The following is a 21,617-nucleotide window of genomic DNA, read 5'->3' on the forward strand; positions in this document are numbered from 1 at the left end:
TCGCCAGATAGCGTCTTAAATCGTGCCTCTACTGTTGCTGCCTTTTATACTGTCTGCTTTCCTCGTTGCATATTTCTAGGCTTTTCTATTCTAGAATTTACTAGTTAGTTATCCGCTATAAAATTACCAGCTATAATTACGTTTATAGCTTCTCATATGCGCGTTTATATGTGATTGATACTTGCACAAATTATTGCTTTCTTTTGTGAGCATCTCAGATAAGATATATGCATGTGTGTCTGCGCCTCTTCTCCGCTGCTCGTATAGACATATGGGTAGATATAATGATTGATTTGTTGATGTGCATACGAGTTACTGCTTAGTATCGGCTTAGAGATGATAGTACCCCTTAGTGTTGCTAGTATTCGTCACACTGCCCTCCACTTAAGTCTGATCGCCCCGATCAGACAAATTTCCTGATCTAAACGCCGCACAGTGTTTCGTGTAGAACAAGCTAGCTGGACAAAATTATTTCATGAGATTTTCCGTTTCATATGCAGTTATTTATTACAACTACGTCATTTTTTTTAAGCCATATGTTCTTTTTTTTATTTTTTTCCAAAATTTTACTTCATATGCATACATTTGCTTATTTCATATACAGTAACTCATGTGAATAAGTGACATAGATCCAAAAAAATTTAAAGGACTTAAGAATTTTACTTTATTGTACTTAAATTGAATGGAATACAAATCTCAATACTCTAAAAAATTCTAAAAATTCGGAAAAAAAAAAATTTTTTTTATGAAAATTCGTCGAATTTTTTAATTATAATTTAGTTTTTGTTATAGATCGTGACAAATTTTCTTATGGGAAATTAGTTAAAATAAATTTGCGAAAGCGAAAATTGTAAGAATTATCCAAAAAGGGGTGTCTACTTATTTATGTGAGTGGCTGTACACATATGTACATACATATTTTGTATTTATTTGAGTATTTATCCTGGCACTACAATTTTTACAGAATTATTTTATAGTACCAGTCAGGAATGTAAAAGTGAATTACAATAATAATAATAACAATGTAAATGATTAAATTAATTATGTGAAAATTACTTATTACAAAAACTTAAAAGTAAAGTATCATACAAAGTAGAAAAGACAATAGATTTAAATTGAATAAAACCTGATCCAACAAAGAGTTATAGGGTAGGGTAGGTTATCTTTTATAATTATGTTATTATTCGCTATCATCACTTTCATTGGATGAGTCACTTGTGGAATAGTCATGAACATCAGCAACACTACTGTGAAAGCTTGAAACAACTGGGGTATTTATTGACTCCTCAACATTATCGGGGGACAGTAAATTTAAGACTTCTGAAGTCAGACTTTTAAATTTTTTCTTAGGTATCTCCCTAAAACTGTTAACTAAAGGGTCCGATGTTATAAGCAACATATTCATAAGATCTCTATTCGTGGCTTCACGCGACTGCTTTTGTGTGTTATCAGCCCTGAATCGTCTCAAATCTTTGTTACGGGCTTCCTGTGCTTCCTCGTAAAGTTGGCCAATAGGTAAAATTGCTGATTTTATTTTATAATATCAGTACTATGCACTAAGAATTTATGAACTGTAACAGGCATATTAAACCATGGATAGAGATCTATGTATAGTTTTTTTAGTCTCGACCGCAAATTTTTCAAATTTTTGGATATTTATATTGTACCCAGAAGCTAATGCGCGAAGGAGAGTGTCGAATCTTTTGATGAGCGTTACATCCAATCCCTTAATCTCAGCACTAGCCTCAGAATTTTCGAAAAACCTAAGAGCAGTGTTGCCGTCATTGGTATTGCCGAAACCTGGTTTTGGTTTATCTTCATCAATCCATTGTATGTACCTGTTTTTATGCCTTGGTGACTGGTGCGGTAGGTTGTGGCAGGTTGAAGTCAATGATCTTCGCCTTTTTGCTTTTGGTGTGATCTTGTTGACCTTGCGCGTTTATTTTTGTATGTTTTATGGCTACGTGTTTGTTCCCTGTACCAGGGAATTGGTTTTGCCGTTTGTAGATCAGCTTTAAAGGTTCAAATATCTCGTCGGAGCTGGTACGTACATACATCCTATTTGAAATGTAGAGATAACTAAATCTACAAAAAAAAAAAATTAAAAATAGATGTGCAAAGAATTCGCAATGGTTTTTTCTTTCGACTATTAGAGAATACTTGCGACTATAACATATGTAAAATTTAGCCGGATGTCCGGGGATGTATGTAACTTTTTTGTTCCTAAAGTTAAAAATATAGAGAAATAATACCTTTTCTTCTTAATAACGGAATGTTAAATATATTGAAAATACTCATATTGCGAAAGAATTACTATTAGAAAATTTTACTTACCTTCGAGCTTAGAATCCATCAAAAAAATTATGTAAAAGTGTTCACTTAAAAGAAATATGAATCTAAATATTCAACAAGAATTTTGCAAATTAATCAATGCATTTTACGGCCACTCCTGCCTTTTTAGTTCAATTACTCAATATATATGAGCAAAAATATAAAAAAAAAGCAAAAATCCCGTTATTTTGTTTGTTTTCTTTCATTTCTCATTACACTTTTCTTGGAATAAGAGGTTTGTTTTTGTTCAGCTAGCTTGTTCTACACGAAGGACTATGCGCCGCTAGCATCTCCAAATGTACCACTCTTCTATTTCGTGGTTTCCCAATGGTTTGTATGCGGTAGATGGTGTCACTTATCTTCTTCACAACTTTGTACGGGCCTTCCCAACTGCACCGAAATTTGGATGGAACACCTTTCTGCCGGTGAGGGTTGTATACCAGTACCAAATCTCCCTCCAAGAAACCTTCCGAATTATTGTTCTCATCTAACCTGCGTTTCATCTTACTACTCATTATCCTGGATCGTTCCCTCGCACTCTGTTGTTTGGCCAATGAAGAACTACTTCGCAGAGCTTGATCTTTACGGTTTGACTTTGCATCACCAGTATCGTCTTGACGTTTCACAACAGTAGTTTGCGCTGGCTTGAAACCACCCTTGCATTCTTTCTGGAAAATTCTTTCAGGCATTTTAGTGCGTTCATTAGGTTTTGTCAATGCCAGTGTTTTTCTCGCAGGTGCCTTTGGTTTTGATTTGTTTGGCCCATTCGTTCCATCAACCCTTGCCCGATCTGCTGCCTTTGACTTTTGTGGTTTTTGTCCAATCTCTTTCACCAGCACTCGATTACTGCTGAACCCTTTTCCAAACTGAAGTTAAGTGTCACATCCTGGTTCTCATAACGCATCACCCTTCTCTGCATATCGATCTTGATGTCATGGTCAACCGAGAAGTCCACTCCCAATATGACTTCATCAACGATTTCCGCCACAACGAATTTGTGTAGAACTGTGACCTTTCCAATTAAGACTTCACATCTCACTTCTCCCTGGACTTGGTTATACTCGCCAGTGACTGTACGCAACCTTGCTCCAGGTAACGGTTTTACTCTCCTGTTGACCAAGTCAGATCGGATTAAGGAATGAGATGCACCCGTATCTACAGTCAGTACACGTTCTTTGCCATCCACATTCCCTCTGACGGTAAGACTGCTCGATTTTCTACCAATTTGCGACACAGATATCACAGGACATTCAATAGCTGGAGCTAGTTCTCGATCTCTACATCTTACTGCCCATCCCCTCCAGCTTTGTTATTAAAACCACCCATGCTGTTGAAACCACTAGGATCAAGATCGCAATGACGTGCAATGTGACCGAGCTTCCCGCATTTGAAGCATTTGATAACTCTTTCACTCCGCTTTTGCGATCCTTTCAGCGCCTCCAATATTGTGTTCACCCAGTCTGGCCTTTCCACCTCCACACGGCGTGCTTTGAACGCTGGCTTACACAGAAGCGATGTTTTTTCCTGAATCAGAGCATGTGATACCGTTTCTGTGAATGTAGGTTTTGGGTTTGGGTATGTTGCTCGCTTCGTTTCGATATCCCGTATTCCATTAATAAAGCTCTGGATTTTTACCCTTTCGGTATATTCCACGGGTGCGTCCGCATTCGCTAAATGTGCCAGCCTTTCAACATCCGACGCAAACTCTTGCAATGTTTCACCAGACCTCTGGAAGCGGTGCAGTAACTCCATTTGGTATATCTGTCTCTTATGCTCGGTTCCGTATCGTCTCTCTAGAGCGCCGATCAATGCTTCATAACAGTTCCGTTCGCTCTCTGGAGTGGTTTGTAAGATCTCAGCTGCAGGCCCTTTCAATGCCATGAACAGTGCAGCAACGTTATCTTCAGCATTCCAGTTGTTCCCTGCTGATGTCTTCTCAAATTGAAGCTTAAACACTTGGAAAGGAACATATTCGTCAAAAGATGGAGTTTTACCTTCGGATTGCTTGCTGAAACAGCTGGACGATTTAGTTGCAATTCCTGTATACGACCTTTCGAAGCATCCACCTCGGCCTCGATTTTTTCCTCAAACTGCGATATTTTCTCGTCCATACGTGCTTCGAGTTTTGATGATATACATGCCTATTGTGCTTCGAGTTGTACTGTTGTGCGTGTCTCTTGTTCTTTCAGTTGTGCTTCCATCTGTGATGTAATCTGTGTAGACATTTCTGAAATACGCGTTTCTTGTGCTTCAATCTTCGATGTTATTTCTGACGACATTTCTGCAATACGTGTCTCCTGTGATTCCATCTTGGATGCCATATATGTCTTCTGTTCTTCCAGTTGAGATGACATTTGCGACGACATTGATGTTACTGTCGATGTTTGTGCAGATATTGCAGCCAATATCATGTTCAAGTCTGTGCTCGTAACTCTCTGCGATGTTTCATTTTTCTCTTCAATTTTTGTTGTCCCCCGCCCTCAAGAGGAAAGACATACTCTTCCACGTTAATTCCATTGCCTTTCGTAGTCTGAAGTTCGAGTTTATTGCCGGCTGTATTCAATCCACGGCTCTCCAACTCCTCCTTCAGTTGCTGGATCTTCAATTCGCTCCACTTCGCCATGTCCAAGTTGTATTCGAAGTCTTCGGAATTTATTCAACAATTCCTCTTCTGACACCAATTGTAACGAATTTACTGCAATTCCTCTTATTTGCAACCTTCTGCTAACGTCCGAATCACTAAACTGTTGAATAAATAACTGCGCTACTTAATAATGCAAAATGGCCTTTATTAAAGTACTTCACAATAACACTTCTATTCCTCGCCAGATAGCATCTTAAATCAAACTGATTGATTGTGCCTCAACTGTTGCTGCTTTTATACTGTCTGGTTTCCTCGTTGCATATTTCTAGGCTTTTCTATTCTAGAATTTAGTAGTTAGTTATCAGCTATAAAATTGTAGGCTATAACTACGTTTATAGCTTCTCATATGCGCGTGTATATGTGATTGATACTTGCACAAATTATTGCCTTCTTTTGTGAGCATCTCAGATAAGATATAAGCATGTGTTTGTGCGTCTCTTCTCCGCTGCTCGTATGGACATATGGGTAGACATAATGATTGATTTGTTGAGGTGCATACGAGTCACTGCTTAGTATCGGCTTAGAGATGATAATACCCCTTAGTGTTGCTAGTATTCGTCACAATATATATAGGTAATAAGTTTTTCAATTAGAAGACAATTTGTCTAAGCCGGGTCGCCCCTCGGCAGGGTTGCCAAGCGCTCCGGGTGTATTTCTGCCATGAAAAGCTCTGAGTGTAAGCTCATCTGCCTTGCAGATGCCGTTTGGAATCGGCATAAAACATGCAGGTCCCGTCCGAACAATTTGTAAGGAAAATCAAGAGTAGCACGACGCAAATTGGAAGAGAAGCTCGGCCTTAGATTTCTTCGGAGGTTATCGCGCCTTACATTTACTTATTTTTATTTTATTATGTATCAGTGCATAGCCATAACGGTAACCCAAAATATTGGATATATTTATTTTGGATATAACAAAATTGGCTAGACTTAAGGATGAAACCATAAAGGATTGTTGCTAAATGAAAGCTTTTGGACGCCAACCTATGAATCCAACATTTTTTTCATATTGTCTGGGCAATTAGAAAAACCGGCGTTTTCGATCCCACATTATTTTATATAATGAGTGTAGTAAAATATGCACATGTGTGTATACTTACCGGAGAATACGTTTAGATCAATGCCCATATACCATACGTCCTATATGTTGCATGTATATATGTGGGAATAACGAACACGACTCTTACTTTATCATAAAAGAACGTTTAATTAGAATTCATTAAAAGTATTTAAATGTACGATAATAAAGTATTTGAAAGTAATTGTATTTTATGTATTTTAATACAGTATAGTTCACTTAGATTACATTTTATTCATTTATTGTTCGCTTTGATAGCCGCACACTCACGACGACACAATACGACTTTCTTCTTCGGTTGCCACTTATACTCTACTCTTTTCTCTTTGACATTTACCGAGCGTGTTGCCATTCTTTGGTGAACTGGTGGATTGGATGGTGATGCCACCATTCCAGATCCCACATATATTCGCCTCGATAAGCGCTTAAGATTTACTATTGCATCCTAAAATGTACTTGTATGTAGAAATTAACCCGTGCATGCAACAAAAGAGAATTTTTCTTCCAACAAAGCGGAAAAATCATGAAAAATAATAAAAAATCAAAAATAATCGAAAAAATTATGATTTTTTTTTATTTTTTTTTCTAATGGTAATCAATTAGTAATTGCTTTTTTCGGAAAACAATCGAAATAATCATTAGCCATTAAAATAGGCATCTTATTAATTGATTACTATTGCTAATTCAAATTTAACAGGTCTGGTATATACCTAAATGGTGAGTAAAGGAATTGCAACAAAAAGGTAATACTTAGAGACCAATTGCAAAGCGAGCAGTGGGGCATTCATATGGCTGAGTGGTTAAAGGCATCTGCCTTTACACTAGTATAAAGTATGAGTCTTTGAGATTTCGAGTTCAATACTCAGCTCCCGAGAAGCTAGATGATGAAGAAGTGAAGTTCAGAAACATGCCTTAGTAACCATCGCCGATTGTAAACTTTGTAATTTTTCTCTAATATCAATACAAAACAATTGTATAAAGCAATTTGAGCATGTCTCGCTAATTAAATACAGATAAAATTTTTCTCTTGTCACACTTATGATGATACAATCACAAATATTTTGTGGGCTGTATTTTTTGATTTCAAATTCAAAATTCATTACGAGCATATTGTACTAGCAATATAGGAGCATTGCATATATGGTGTGACGCATAACGTGAAACTCCCACTCAAAGCAAGTTTGCTCCTACAGTCCACATCGAAAAACACGCGAGCTACATTTTTTTATTTTGGTTTAAACAAGTTTGCCCATATTAGTTTCAAGTTTTTTTTTTATGCAGAACGAAGCTTAATTTCAAAGTTTTGCTGCAAAGAAGAAATATTAAAACCGATCTATCCGGTTTTTGAGTTATAGCTGTGTTAATAAAAATTTTACAATTTGTTACTACATTTTGGAAAATTTCCACGCCCCTATAATATAAAATAACTAGCAGACCCGGAAGACGTTGTTCCTCTGCCCTCTACACTTTTTCCTAATCTTTTTATTCACTCCTCCCTCCGTCTTTTTCGCTTCATCTCCATCTTCGTCTCATTCTATCTCTTTCTCAGTCTCCTTCTCTCTTTTCTCTTCTCTCAAGTTTTTCTCCTTCTTCTTCATCTCTTATTGCCATTCCCAGAGGGTGGTATGTATTTTGTTCCAGTCCCATTCCGAGTCTCAGTCCCAGTCCCACTCCGAGTATCAGTCTCAGTCCCAGTCCTAGTCCTAATCCTAGTCCCAGCCCGTCTCTGGTATACTTCCCGGAAAAAAGCATCGTAAATACTAATATAGGCATGCATATTTATCAGTTTTGCCAGGTTGATGCGACTAAATTGAATATCACAATGAATTTTAGAGCTCTCAGCAACAGCTTCAATTTGATACCCATAATATAAAAACACATTCTAGGTGTATCTGGGTCCATGTTTTGGCCTATATCTCGAGACCGTAGTCTGCCAGCGGTGTAAAACTTACTCTGTACAAAAGCATACATCAACAGCTTCAATTTGATACCCATAATGTAAAAACACATTCTACGTGTACCCGGGTCCATGTTTTGTCCTATATCTCAAGACCCTAGCCTCCCAGTTGTATGAAAATTATGCTGTACTATAGCACTCATCAACAGCTTTCATTTGATATCCATATTGTATAAACACATTCTAGTGGTACCCGGGTCCACGTTTTGGGCTATATCTCAAGACCCTAGGCCCCCAGTTGTATGAAAATTATCCTGTACTATAGCACTCAACAGTTTTCATTTGATACCCATATTGTATAAACACATTCTAGGGGTACCCGGGACCATGTTTTGCGCTATATCTCAAGGCTCTAGCCTCCCAGTTGTATGAGAATTATCCTGTACTATAGCACTAATCAACAGCTTTCATTTGATATCCATATTGTATAAACACATTCTAGGGGTACCCGGGTCCACGTTTTGGGCTATATCTCGAGACCCTAGCCTCCCAGTTGTATGAAAACTATCCTGTACTATAGCACTCATCAACAGCTTTCATTTGATGTCCATATTGTATAAACACATTGTAGGGGTACCCGGGTCCACGTTTTGATCTCAAGACCCTAGGCACGTAGCGAAAAAAAAGGTAGACGTTGGCCGATTCTCAGACCTACCCAATATGCTCACAAAATTTCATGAGAATCGGTTCAGCCGTTTCGGAGGAGTTAAGCCTCTAACACCGTGACAGAAGAATTTTATATATTAGATAATTTTATAAAAAAAATTAAAATGATCTTTTGTTGTTCAGTAACAATTTTATTCTTCAGGAAATTTCAAAAATTTTAATTTTACATTTTCAAACTCATCAAAAATCTCAAAGAAAACTCTTTCACACCAAAGCCATACAGTAGAATAGCTTAACTACTCCCCCTTTTTAATATGAAACGTCCTCGTTTGAGTTAATAGGATTAATTCTAATATATTACTACAGCGTTTGGAATATCATAAGATATAATAACTTAAAATCAAAATTTAACAACAAGAATCTATTAAACAACATAATTAAATACATGTAAATATTGAAAATTGATATTACAATCAAAACTAATATGAAATTTTACTAAAAAAAATTTAATATGTTTCTTCTCATCTTAGATTGCTTTTATGAATCTTTTTTCCTTCGATTAAAACTCATGTACCAAGGTCCTTTTCAATTAGTTTTTCCACAAATATTTTATCAAATTTATTTCTTATTCGCCTATTTCTCCTTACGAAAACTTTTTCCCCAGGTTCATATGATTTCATTGCTTTATCTTTATTGCATCTTTCTAAACATGCCCGACGAGAGGGGGGGGGGGAGGGATGAGGGGGTCATTACCCCCGGGCACGGGCTTTGGAGGGGCCCGGGAAACCAAAATGCTATCCAAGCTTTTTGCTTACAGAAAGTAAACAAAACACACCTTTAATCACCTTTCGTATTTAGCAATCATTTTAAATTTCAACAAATTTTATAAATCTTTTAACGTGTCTGCACCCCGCATAAGGTGTTGTTGGTTTTTGGCGTTGGCTTTGTAGCATAAAGGTCTATTCGTTTTCTGCTCCAGCAGAAAAATTCGCTATGATGCAAATTCTTATACAGCGATATACATGTATGTATGTATGCAAAAACGTTGGCGATAACAGTTTTTTGAAAAAAAAAAACCAGATATCTTTTGGGTTTTGGGGAGTGTTTTGGTTGAAAAATTTACCCTTTTTTTGCCCCCGGTCCCGGATTTTCTCTCGGCGGCCCTGTTTCTAAAGTGTCTTCCTGAACCTTAAATAATCTTTCCCGAATTTTACTTAATTCACTAGCCGAACAATTTTGAAAAATTTTAATTGGTTTAGAGTTTATTGTTGTCTCATTTAACTGCTGTTGCTCTTTAATGCAACGAGTATTAATGGAATGTTGAGTGAAACCTCTACACCTGACCATTGGTTTCACTGTGTAGTGTGGGAATGAAAAATTGATCTATTGAAAATTTATCCCTTAACAAAGTTTTTATAACATTTGACTGAAAAGCCTTTTCATTGTCTGAAACAATTATTTTCGTGTTTTTGAAGACTAATAAAATTTCAAGTAAAGCATCTTTTATATCCAAAGTAGATCGGGATGCAATTGGTTTAACAATAGTAAATTTTGAAAATTTTTCTACGCAAGTTAAGAAAAACTGTTTATCCGTTATGAAAATATCAAGATGTAGGATAATTTGGTATTGGAGTCCTTCCAATTACTAGGTTAGGGGGCCTTCGCTCATATTTATTCTCCAAACATATTTTACAGTTTGTAATAATTGATTTTAAAGTTTTTTTAATATCAGGCCAAAGTCTCTAGATCACAGTGAATAGCATTAGTGCTACTAGGACTTACGACTTCTTTTAAACACAACAACAAATTTTCAACAGAATCAAAAACAATAGTATGGCGTATAAATTTGTTAAAAACAACCTTAGAAGTTTTAATAAAAGATGGTCCTTTTGTTAAAACAATTTGATTTCTAAATTGGTTAACAGGGCGCTTAACAGTTTCAATTACATCCGTTGAAGATTCTTCACTATGCACTGGTTCCAAAGTAATGGTATGGTTATTAATATACTGTCTTGAAAGAGCATCAGCTACTTTGTTCTCTTTTCCAGGCTTATAATGAAATGTTTGAGAAAATTCATCAATAAATGAACGATATCTTTTTATTTTTGTATTTGGGTTTTTTCCCGAAATAGAGAATATAAGTGGCTGATGGTCAGTAAATATCCTTGCATTTTGTGTCTCATACAAATAATGTCTCAACTCTTTCAATGCCCACACAATAGCTAACATCTCACGTTCGTTTGTTGCATAGTTTTGCTCAGTGGAAGAAAGCGTTCGAGAAATCATTGTGATTGGTTTACTATTTTGAGATAATACCGCTGTAATGCATTTAGTGAAGCATCAGTTGTTAGCTCAAATAGACAATTAATATCTGGATACTGTAAAAGTACATCTTCCGAAGCAAGTATGTTCTTAATTTTTGTAAAATCCAACTCTGCTTCGCGATCAAAATTAATTTTCACATGTTTCGATTTATTTGCGTCAATATGGCCATTCTCACCACGTAAAAATATTGTTAATGGTTTCACTATTGGAGCATAGTCTTTACCAAACCTGCGATAATAGCCAGCTAGCCCAAGAAAAGATCACATCCCCCGTAATGTCTCCGGCATTTTATAGTTAATTATATCACGAACTTTATCCGGTTCGAATACCATTTTGTGAAACCATGAATCCTAAAAACTCAACATATGTCTTAAAAAATTTCGACTTATCTGACGATACCCTCATTCCTGATTGCTCCAACATTTTTAAAATTTTATCTACATCTCTTATGTGTGTATCTTCTTCGCGTGAAAAAATGATAAAGCCATCCATGTAAACGTGACATGTCTTACCTATTTCGTCACGTAGAACATCATCAATTGCGCGCTGAAAAATGCTTGGGGCATTTTTCAATCCAAACGGCAAACGACAAAACTCATACTTTCCATTATTAATGCTAAAAGCAGTTTTTTGCCTGTCCTTTTCGTATAAATTTATCTGGTAGAAACCAGATTTCAAATCAAGAGTAGTGAAAACCCGCAATTTTCTTAAATTTGACAAAATTACAGAAATATCGGGTATTGCATATTTATCTTGTTATGGTTACGCATTTTCGGTGGAAGCAGTAAGGAAGGCGGTCGGCATGATGTGGTGGTGCACAGTGGCTAGTCATTGTCGGCTGGGGCGGGTCCTTGCCAACCTTACTGTTCCTGCGCCATAAACAGAAAAAAGTTCCTATCATGCCTATCAAAACTGAAAGCTGTCAAAATCAAAAACCCTGACAGAAGCGCAGAGACCGATTCAAAACGCTTATAAATTCAAACTAAACAACATCCGGTCGAACCGGATGTCACGGACAGACCGTTAAACATTCAAAAATTTAAAATTCAAAAAAAAGAAACTTCAAAAAAACTAAGCGCAAAAAAAAATTACCGCACCGAACATGGCCGGTTACCAACGTTGAAAATCAAACTAAAAAAACGGCTGAAAATTAAAAGAAAACAAAAGGAAAATAAACAAAGAGGGCCGAATATATATAGGGGGCGCCGCGGGTGTTGTTGCGACGCCCGGTGCTATTCCCACCCTCAAAAACCATGGCCACCGACGCACCTAAATTCCGGTGGCCCCTTACCTGTTTTACCCTATGCCCTCCAAATAAAGGGCGACGTCAGCATTCCCATTATAAATACAATTTTTATTCAATACTCGTTATTAATGCCTTAAATCTTTTCTCTGAAAAGTCATTGAACTATTAGCTAAATTCTAATATAAACCATACTCTCTAACAACAAAGGTATTCCAATAATTTGCTTGTATTTGGTTAACAAAAAAATATATATAAAGTTCTGTTTTGGTTATTATCATAAGGGGTTGCCCTTAAAGTACATTGTTACGATAATCACTTATTATCTGCTTTTTTTTCACTTACAAAAATTATTATGATGTTATAGTAGAACTTATTTAGCGGGTAACCTAATATCAAATAGGTATAATGCTAGTGCGCATAGTATAATGATAATAATATCTAATAGGTCCTAAGAAGAGTGTTTACAAAAGCAATAAAGATGAAATTGCGATAGCAATATGTATTAAGTGCACGTAGATTATTTTCGTCTTGTTGTTCGAAAGATATTGCCCGCAATAAGGATTCATATATATATTGCATTTGTAAGATATAAGAAAAAAAATTTAATTCAAAATCCTTTTGCCAATTCGTGCATAAACGACGAATGGATGCTGTCGCAAAAAAAAAAAATTCTTTAAATTTATGGCTGAGCTCCCAAAATGAATCGCTAAAATGTTTCACGTGATAGCGACGGCTTATTATCAATAAAATTCATAGAGCTAACTTCAAATATTTTAAAGCGACAAAATATATTCTTAAAATGATAAAAAAAAATGTATGCCTTTGATTTTTTTTTTTTGTAAAGCTAATGCTTAGGTAGGTATAGGTAAATGGAATTATACTCGTAAATTGCTGAATACAATTTTAGTCATATTTACAGAGTTTTGTTCAATATAATGTATATAAGATGCATTCTCAAATAAACGGCGTATGTTGGAATTAGTGTTGAGCGTTCTAACAGGTAAGTGCTGCTTGACCTGACCGAGACAAAACTGCCTGTTTATTTGTGAACAACCCTTTTAAAATGAGTAATTAATTTTGCATATTAAACTGTTGTTGCATTCTTTAATATCTTGTCAAGTTGCAAAACATAAGTGTTCATGTAGTAATTCTTTTGGTTAGATAATTAATACAAGCTAAACTTAAATAGTGGAAATCATTTATGTGTAACTTTTTTTTCTATAATAAGTTAAACTATCCTTTCATCTTTTATGTTGATAATTCTAAAAAAATGTCGTAATTTTGACGAAAAAAAGATCGATCCTTGTCGAATGGTTTACCCGGGCTGTATAAAACCCTCTAAGTACCACTTGGAAGTTCCTCTAACTACCCTGCAAAAATGCTCTCGTCATTCCACGCCATTTGACTAGTTATTATACAGTCATAGGTTATATTCCTAGTCACATTTGCATGGGCGTGGGTAAGTTTCGTGACCAGAATTTTTTGTAGGGTAATTATATCTAAAGTTATACCTTGCTGGTACTTACATGGCCGACAGAGTACGTACCATGGGTCTCTGCAGGCGTGTTGTTGCTGGTGAAGGTGACCTTGCCGGTGAAGCCGACGCTGTTGTTGGTTGTGCTGCGCGGTCTCGGGCGCGCCGTGTTGGTACTGTTGGTGGTTCCTGCGGTCTGGTCCGAGGTAATCGAATGAACCTGGTGGCGATAAAGCTTCGTACTGGCCTTTACGATCTGGATGACTTGGCCATTTTGACGTTAGTTGTATTACGCGGCAGCGTACTGGCCTTGGTGGTCGGACGCTTTTCCGAAGGTGGTAGGGTACTTCGTAACGTAGAGAAAGGGGTTTATCTTCGGATTACAATGGTTCTCATCAACATTTAGCTCAGTGCCGTCCGAATCCGTATCGGAATCACTAACACTTTCCTCACTAAGTGTGGCTGTGAAACGCCGACCTACTTCACTAGATATTATGTACGTTGCGCTTGTGTCAACACGACACCACCGTGATAAGGTTTATTCCCACTTGTTTGTTCTTCTAGTAGTTGGGCCTGCAATTCCTCGTTGCAGTCTTTTGGTTCTTCCACAATGCTCGTTGAACACGTGCACAGCCAGCTAGGGTGTTTGGCGATTCGTTAAATATAAGTGGGGATGTGCAGTTGACGTAGCAATAATGTTAATAAAGCAGTTGGCGCCTTGCTATTGAAGTTGTGTCAACCGATGTTACACGATCCCTTTTTTTTTATATATCGCCAGGCCGCCTCAATTTTAGCTGCAGCCAATCACACTTTTTTCCGGAAACTCATTCCCAATTTTCGCTAGTGATCGCCGGTCTGTTTTTTTCTTGTTTTCCAATACTTTTTATCGCAACTTTCGCCCCATCACTAGGTGTGTTCGCGCGAACACGCTCCCAAGTGGACCGTAACCGTAGACCGTAGCAGCAGACCCTAACAATCTGATATTGTTTTTTCATTGATTGTCCGGAAATCAATTACCATTCGCAACTTTTGCTTTCCATTTTCGTCTAGCCCCTTTTTTTTTTACAACGTGTATTGGAGAATTATATGGGGAGCACGATTTTCTAATTTTCTAATTATCTACATAATACAAAATGAAATCCGCAGCAGATATAGGATAACGATAACTTCTACTATAAATAGTATCATCTGTTACTGTACGTATTTTAGCTACTATATTTGTATTAAAAGGCAAAGCTCGATTTGGATACGCGAACGCATTGATAGTACTATTGCATCATTTCTCTGAAATGATTACGTACATGTTCCGGAACTGAATCTTCTGTTATCGTAATCAGGATAACTTGATTACAATTAAGCTGTTCAATTGCAACTCTACCATTTCGATAACACAAATATCGACTTTCTGTATAAATTTTCGCATCGATTTCTCTTAAAGTCATATCCTATAATACCGTTAAACGTGTTTAATGTTTCAAGCAAGTAAAACGTTGAAGTATGATCAAGTAAACTAACTAGACACTTCTGATTTATTAAATTGACCCCATTTATTGATTTTAATCTAAACGGATGTTTTATTAATTTTACTCCACGAAGAAATGAAAAATGTTTAATATAGTTTTTCGATGTACCAGTCACAATTAATTAATTAATAAGAAAAAAATTTATCATAACAATAATAATGATACAAGCTTACCTGCGGATGCCAGCATAGTTACATAGGACAAACAGGACGGCAAATAAGAACGAGGTTCAGAGAACATATTAGAGATTACAACAAAAAAATACGGAATCCAAACATTATACCCGAGCCTAACTTCGCGAATCACATGGTCGAGAATGAATGTTCCCCAGCAAACATCAATAAAACAGTTAGGGTTCTTCACATACAAGAAAAGGGCCGACGTCTCAACGTACTCGAAAACATGGAAATCTACAAACAGAAAACATTCGACGGTACAATAATAAACGAATAATAAACACAATTTCTGACACAATATTCGAGCCTTTAAAACTTGTTTACAGGAAACAACTTAATCACACAGGTACAACAGACAAACACACAACAACAAATAAACACAAAACAATTAACACACCAAAACAAAAAACCGACAAAGAAGGTCAAAAGACTAAAATCACAGATTTCTACCTACCCCAGTCAGCCACACAAATCGATTAGTAAACCACCCTCGGTTCTGAATGAACACACAGCACATACACATAACTAAATATACACAAGCATCAATTTGACAATACCTGCTCATATACCTACGAACTATAAATACAGGACAAACGACAACAACAGATCAGAACGAAAATCGACACTGATGATGGCACAACGCCGAAACCAGTTTGTCTCAAAACCAAATTTGACAAGGGATGACGGAAAATCATTCCAATATACATCAATGATAAAATAATTATTGTTAGGCCTTGAGCTCGATTCAAACCCGCGATCTTAAAAAATTTATCTCATCACTAAAATATGAAACTTGAATTTGGGACTCATTATCATCTAATTCAATCTCACCAATATTGTTTTCATTATAATTAAGTTCATCACAAAACTGATCAGTTTTGTCATGCATATAATTTACACGTTAAGTTTTTTCCAAAGGCCTCTCAAAAGAGCCAGATAGTTCCCTAGGGCGTTTAAATGGTACTAATCGATTCGGCAATTCCTCAGGATGAGCAATATTAGACAGGTGAGCAGAATTAACATTCCGTCTTGGAGTTATAAAACCATTTCCTAATGGCCTTTGCTTATACAACAATGACCCTGGATCTACTTCCATTTTCTGCGGTTTATTTTTAAAGTTTGAACCTGATAACGGACTACGTTTACTTGGAGTTATAGATGGACGGAAATTGTTGTTTTATCATATTACCTATAGCAAAAGTGTTTGCAAAGTCGTACCGTTTATGATTCGATTATAATTCCTTAGCAATGGCTAATGCAGTAAGTAATGCAGGACGACGGATCCCAGAGATGAAAACACGTAGAGCGTTTTCTCAGGCTTTCTCATTTAGCGCATATATTACTTCATTATTGTTACTGTAAGTCATTATATGCTTGTTAATTATCAGGATATTATAAGGATACTCAGTTCATTTTCTAGAACATATATGGGTCTTTTATCTGCGTACGTATAATCCAGCTTTCAATGATCGCTCCAAATTTAAAACAGTATTGAAAGATGACAATGTCATGTTGGCGGAACCAATAATTTTATTTCTAAGTATACCTAGAGCTACGTAATATTTTTCTGATCCCTTAGGGTAATATTTGATTGCGCAATTCACAGCAGAACGCCATGCTGGAAGCATCACTAGCAAAGTCCGGTAAAGATTTAACTAAATCTAAACTACAGTTCCCTGAATCAATTTTAGAAATTATTTCCACTGGCTTGTAAGCCTCTACATTTGGTACCTCTAACCGCCCAAGAGCCAAAGTAAGCCAATCTACTTTAGCCGTTAATTCTCGCTTAGCATTTTCACTTACCTCTATTTTATTATCTAACTCCTGTCTAGTATTATCATATCATTTGCTACCTTAATTATTTCCAATATCTGTTCCCGTGTTATACTCATTTTATTAACCCAAACTATCCTAAATTATTACACAAATAATTTAAATTAGAAAATATATTTAACTTAAATATTCTATATTTTTATAAGTAAAAGCGAAAAGGATCCTTTGTAAAAAAAAAGAAACTATAAAAACAATCTTAATATGTGCGCAGTACCCTAGAATGGTTTTCACAAAAACAAAAATCATTAAAAATCGCATATAAATCAAAAGATAGTATTTTCTTTTTAACAATAGGACTTTTTATGCCCTCATAATAAATTCAAATATTTAAACCAAATAGCCACATCAATTTGGATACCTACTTACAGTTTTATTTTATTTTTAGATATAGGTACTTGATCGAATAAAAGATTATCTGATTGAAGAATATAAATTGATTGAAGGATGGAAGTTGATTGTATTATTATTTTCTATTCCTACCGTTAAAGACTAACCCGTCTGGAATATATTTTCCTTTGCCTATAAAAATCGGCAATTGTTTTCAGGATTCGAGCGCTGCCTTACTTTTTTCCCCGTTAAAAATTGCTTGTTGTTTAGGGATTATGAATGATGCGGCGTATAGGATCTTATGATCCTTCGCTTCCCAAGGCAGTCGGTTCTATGTACCGGAGCGACTCGGGATTTTTCCTGACCAAGGACTGTCATCTCAGTGTAACCCCATTTAATTTGTTGCGTCCCTCCCACAAATTGTCATCCTCCCAGCAGCTCCTTGCAGCAGGACTGCTCCACATTCTCTTGCTCCGGGAAGGTATCGAATCCAATCCGGGTCCGTCTCCTGATCCCGGTCCTGAGAAATGGGTTTGCTGCATCTGCCGGAAAAGAATCTTTTTAGGACGGTCATACTCTGTTCAGTGTGTCTCGTGCAAGGGATGGTTGCATCGGACAGGTTGTTCTGGGCTTGATCCCAAAACCCGACGTCCACGTAACTTTTATAAATCTTTTGTGGCTCCTTGCTGTTCACGCCCAAGGGCGTCCCGTAGTCTACGCCTAAGCGCCCCCCCGCCACTACCTTCCAGCAGCCCCGCTGCCCAGCAAGCCACAACAAGTACCCGCTACTGCTCGCGCCCTACGGCGCCAACAACTCAAACAGCTGCTACCACTCATAACTACAATCTTCGTAGTAGAGTCGGAAGCAATGCTAAGCAACAGCCCCCGTCTTATCCCCCCCCCCCCTCTTTTCCGGCAGCAATCGTGTAGGCCAGGGAACAGACTCTTAGTCCCTACCTCCGTTTGCACCGTTTGCCAGCACAGAATATATAGCGCCATGTTGCCAGGTCGCAAACCCAAATCATCCGGGTACCCCAATGCTTGCCCAGGGACGCCCAGTCCCAGGGCCACAACAGCAATTGCGTCCTGGTCTTCCTCAACCCAGGCGTAGTCACCCGTCACTTACCCCCAGAGTGGCGACGTCTCCCCCCATATACTTCAGAATTCTGCAGTTAAACTGTAATGGACTAACTGGGAAGATTACGGAGATAGTCGATTTCATGAAGTGGCACAACATCCGCATTGCTACGATTCAAGAGACTAAACTCACAGCACGATCTGCATTGCAGACCTGCTCTGGGTATAATGTCCACAGAAAAGATCGCGAGAGCGGAAATTGAAGCGGCCTCGCGTTTATAATACACCACTCTGTGCAATATTATATATTTGATCCTGGCATCGACCGCAGGGACAATGTCTTAGAACGTCAAGGCCTATCTGTCCGGTCAGGCGATTCAAACCTAGAAATCATCAACATCTACATCCCCCCTGCCACCTGTTGCCCCAGTGGATACCGCCCTAATATCAGAGCCTTACTCACTGGCAACAAACGCATTATCTTAGGCGATTTCAATGCCCATCACGATCTATGGCATTCAAACTTGCGGGCGGACAGTAGGGGTGAGATGTTGGCGGATCAAATAGAAGAAACGACGTTCTGCACAATAAACGGAGACGCCCCCACACGTATGGTAGGAAGCTGTCACAGTTCGCCAGATATCTCAATCGTGAGCGCAGAACTCGTAAACTGCGTCAACTGGCAGCCGATGGTAACATTGGCATCTGACCACATGCCTATACTTATTTCGCTCGAGCGTACCGCCAACTTCATCGTCACCGAAAAATGCACTTTCATAAACTTTAAAAAAGGAAAGTGGGAAGAATATAAATCTTTCACAGACAACCTCTTTGCTGCCCTTCCTATCCCGACTGATGCCCGCCAAGGGGAGCGTGCCTTCCGCAAGGTCATCGAATCCGCCTCGGCACGTTTCATTCCCGCCGGGAGAATTCCCGAAATCCGGCCCCAATTCCCGGCGGAGGCCGCAAACTTAGCGAGAGAACGTGACCTTATAAGGCAGCTTGATCCAGGCGACCCCCAAATAAGGGATATAAACCAACGCATCAGATTGCTTGTGGATGAACACAAGCGGGCGAAATGGGAGGAGCACCTAAGAGGTTGTAACCTCTCTACCGGTGTGGGTAAGCTTTGGTCCACCGTAAAGTCCCTATCGAATCCGACTAAGCACAAAGACAAAGTTTCCATCGCATTTGGCGACAAAGTGCTGTCGGATGCGAAAAAATGCGCGAGCGCTTTCTGCCGACAATATATAATGCATTCTACGGTCGACAAAGATAGACGGAGGGCCAACAGACACGCACATAAACAAAAATTCAGCGCGTCACCAATCACCATCACCGCTAAAGAGGTTGAGGACGCCATTGATCGCGCTAAACCATCCAAAGCAGTGGGCCCAGACGACATAGCCATGCCGATGCTTAAAAGCCTAGGGAAAGAGGGTTTCAAATATTTAGCGCAGGTCTTCAACCTGTCTCTTTCCACCTTTGTCATACCCGAGATCTCTCCTTTCGCCAGTGGCAAAGACGCTCGAAGCCATTTTGCTCCCTTATTTACAAGCAAATTTGCAGCTAGCCTCTCATCAGCATGGCTTCAGAAAACTCCATAGCACTACCTCCGCGCTAAATGCCATTAGCACCCAGTTAAATTGCGGTTTAAATCAAAACCCCCACCATAGAACAGTACTCGTAGCGTTAGACCTATCAAAAGCTTTTGATACGGTCAACCATGGCTCGTTACTGCAAGACCTGGAAGGGTCTACCCTTCCCCCATGTCTTAAAAGGTGGACCGCAAATTATTTGGGTGGTCGGCAGGCATCGGTGCGATTTAGAAACGAAACATCAAAACCAAGGAGAATTAAACAAGGGGTGCCACAGGGTGGTGTCCTGTCCCCACTTTTGTTTAATTTCTACATATCTAAGCTACCTTCACCACCGGAAGGAGTCACAATCGTTTCCTACGCCGATGACTGCACAGTAATGGCCACAGGCCCAGGCCCACAGATCGATGAGCTATGCAATAAAGTAAACGGCTACCTCCCTGATCTCTCTAGTTTTTTCCCCTCGCGAAACCTGGCATTATCACCGACTAAATCTTCCGCGACCTTATTTACAACATGGACGTCCCAAATGTCGACCATTTTGAACATCCACGTCGATGGCTCTACGCTACCGACTGTCCTACACCCCAAAATCTTGGGTGTGACGTTTGATCAGGATCTACATTTCGATGAGCACGCAGCCGCAATTGTTCCGAGAATTCAGAGCCGTAACAAAATCCTCAAATCCCTTGCTGGCAGTACCTGGGGAAAATATAAAGAAACGCTCATGACTACATACAAAGCAATTAGCCAGCCGATTACGTGCTACGCGTCACCCCAATTGCTGTCTTCTTATGTCCCCAGAACACCATCTGCATAATGAGGCGAGAATACTCCCCATCAGGGAGAGAAACGAGATGCTGACCAAACAGTTCCTGTTAAATACCCAGAAACCTGGGCATCCCAACAGACATCTGATTGATGAGCCAGCACCGCCTAGGGGCTTAAGGAGTCATCTCCGTAAGCATTTTGAGGAAATACGGCACCTGAGAACCCAGCCGTATGAAGCGAAAAAACACAAGCAGGTCCTTGGTGAACTCCACAAACAGGCGTCGGACCTTTATGCCGGGAATTGACCGGAGAATCCAGTACTCGGGGAACAGTACCCAAACTTGCGGAAGAGGAACGCATACTCCCCAGGGAAACGCGAGTCACTCTGGCTCAACTTCGTTCTGGATACTGTAACAGGTTAAACTCTTACATATCCAGAATCCGCCCCGACATACAAAATGTATGCCCCGCTTGCAATGTGTCCCCACATTACACCAACCATCTCTTTAATTGTAATGTGGAACCAACGCCTCTAACACCCCTTTCCTTATGGTCCACCCCTGTTGAAACAGCAAGTTTCCTTGGACTCCCGTTAGAGGATATTGATGACAATCTGTGATCGGTCGCGGCTGTTAGGTGGGGCGAAGCACTGCTA

This window comes from Eurosta solidaginis, chromosome 3 (genome assembly GCF_040869045.1).
Source record: "Eurosta solidaginis isolate ZX-2024a chromosome 3, ASM4086904v1, whole genome shotgun sequence".
NCBI lineage: Eukaryota > Metazoa > Arthropoda > Insecta > Diptera > Tephritidae > Eurosta > Eurosta solidaginis.